Here is a 2,500-nt window from a genome sequence, read left to right as displayed (position 1 = left end):
TAGATTCTAAAATATAAGTTGCAAAGAATGATGAATTTAGTAAAAACAGAAAAAAAGTGTTAAAAAATGTCAGATTTTTTTTTCTTTTTTTTTTTTTTTTAATCTAAAATCACTATAACTTTCTCATACAGTTCTCAGAACTTTGATCCCCTGAATTAACTGTTCTCCGCTCCTGCTAACTAGTCATCTACGTGAGAAAATATAAGGAAGAGGAAGCAATACAAAATAGTCAAATACTAATGGCAGAATAGAACGAAAAAAAAAAAAATCCAAAAAGTCCAAACCATAAAGAAAATATTTTTTAAAAAATCACTGACCGTAAAAAAAAAAAAAAAAAAAAAACTAAAACCAAAGGGGAAAAAGCATAAAAGTAAAAAAGCTAAAGTTATGATCAGTACGAAAAGAAAAGAAAAGAAAAAAAAATCTGAAATGAACTCTTTCTCAAAAAATTACAAACTATAACTTAGCACTTTCAGTACAAGAACTAATTATTCAGGTCTCCGGATGTGTTTTTTTTTTTTTTTTGTTCTTTTGTTTCGGCTGTTCACCAACGCGGCTATATTTAGACTCTTTGGTTGTTTATTTCTTTCTCTTGACTTATCGTCTCGCTCTCTCCTCTTCATTTTTTTCGCTTCTTGGTTTCATTTCTTCTTTCTTCGTTTATATCTTTTTTGTCTTCTATCTCTCTCTTTTTTCACTTTTCTTTTTTTCCCATTCTGTGTTCCTTACGTCTTCTCCCTTCTCTACTCTTTCCTCTCTCTTTCTCTTCTTCTTCTTCTTCTTTTTCTGTTGTGTCTCTCTCCTCATTCTCTTCTTCCTCCTCCTCCTCCTTCTCTTCTATCTTTTCCCCCTCCTCCTTCAACCTCTTCTACTTCTTCTTCTTCTTTTTCTTCCCCTTCCTCCTCCTCCTCCTCCTCCTCCTCCTCTCCTCCTCCCCCTCCTCTTCCTCCTCCTCCTCCCCATCTCCTCCTCCTCTCCCCCATCCCCACCCCCCCTCTTCACCCCTTCCCAAACCCAAACCGTACACAGAGGGTTCCAGGAGCAACCGAATCGCTCCTCCCACTTTACTCGATACCGAAATTCCAGCTCTATTTAAGCTGGAGTATCGGTCTCCAAAGCTGTTGTACTCGCGTGTACGCTTTCTCCCCGACGCATGCACAGTTGCACAGTTGCACAGTTGCACAGCTCCACACACGCCACTAGTTTTTTTTTTTTTTTCGATTGAGTTATGAGCTCTCGCCATTTATTTAGCTAATCGATATCATAGTCATATTTACGTGTGGGTTTTGTCTCGTATTTCTCTCGTGTGCTGGGTTTTCCTTTTTAGAATGGCCGTGTTGAAATTGTATAAATATATATATTTAGCTTTCATACTGTTTCCAACATTTGCGTGTGGTCATACAGACCTGTAGTTTTCTCTCGGATACTAGATTTTACTTTTAGAATTATCGCTGCCTGAAATATATTAGTATATATATAGCTTTTATATCCTAACGTTACTCACCCGAGGTAAATATACTCGTAGGTAGAACGGCACACATGAACTGTTATGTTATAATATATATATTCGCATATATATATATATATATAATCATATTATTTATATATATATATAAAAATATATATATATATATATATATAATCTATATATATAATGTACTATACATATATATATTTATATATATATATATATATATATATATATATATAGAGATATATATATATAGATATACTAACGAATTTCTCTCATATATCTCCTTTACATTCTTATCATTGTCGTGCCAAAAATTCAATAAATATATGATTGATTATTATCATACCACGTTCTCCCTTTATTCAGACGCTATAAATACACGGAGACGAAAACCCGCACACACACACACACGCACACACGCACACACAAAGACTATTTACACTTCAAGCTTATAATAATACGACGTGAAAAGAGATGCCAGACATGCGGCCATAATATAAGCACTCAAATGGAGCCACATTTTGGCGGTCATGCAGTAGAATATCAAAGCAGATCAGCTTGATATTTATTTATTATTCATGCCAGCACGCACAACAGCTCGGCAAATACACTAGTGTCAGGAAAGCGTACGGAAATATATTCGTGGGTGCGTGCTTGTGTGCGGACGATGATGATATGTGTATGTGTGTTGTATGTGTTTTCTATATATAGATGTTGGGTGTCTTTAGGGGAGGGGGGGGGGGGGGTGTGCCTTCTTCTTTCTCTCTCTCTCTCTCTCTCTCTCTCTCTCTCTCTCTCTCTCTCTCTCTCTCTCTCTCTCTCTCTCTCTCTCTCTCTCTCTCTCTCTCTCTCTCTCCTCTCATCTTTCCCTCGATTCTCCTCTCTCCTCCTCTCTCTCTCTCGCTCTCTCTCTCTTTCTCTCTTTCAGGAATAGTTGTCCCACTTTTTTCTGTCTGTTTTCTTTGCTTTTTTCTCCGTCTGCTAACTACGTTTATCGCTCGTTTAACCGAAACACACACACACTTA

At 36.6% G+C, this 2,500-nt stretch overlaps 1 protein-coding gene across 1 annotated transcript in view; it reads right to left on the bottom strand.

The window, feature by feature from the left end:
- LOC122265878 (neuroligin-4, X-linked-like) overlaps positions 1-2,500 on the bottom strand; it is a 364,489-nt gene that overhangs the window by 212,462 nt on the left and 149,527 nt on the right. The window lies entirely within an intron of this gene.

This window comes from Penaeus japonicus, unplaced genomic scaffold (genome assembly GCF_977035675.1).
Source record: "Penaeus japonicus unplaced genomic scaffold, GWHDUDI00000001_assembly GWHDUDI00000037, whole genome shotgun sequence".
NCBI lineage: Eukaryota > Metazoa > Arthropoda > Malacostraca > Decapoda > Penaeidae > Penaeus > Penaeus japonicus.
Note: the sequence above shows the minus strand (reverse complement) of the source record. Positions and strands in the feature narration are given on the sequence as shown.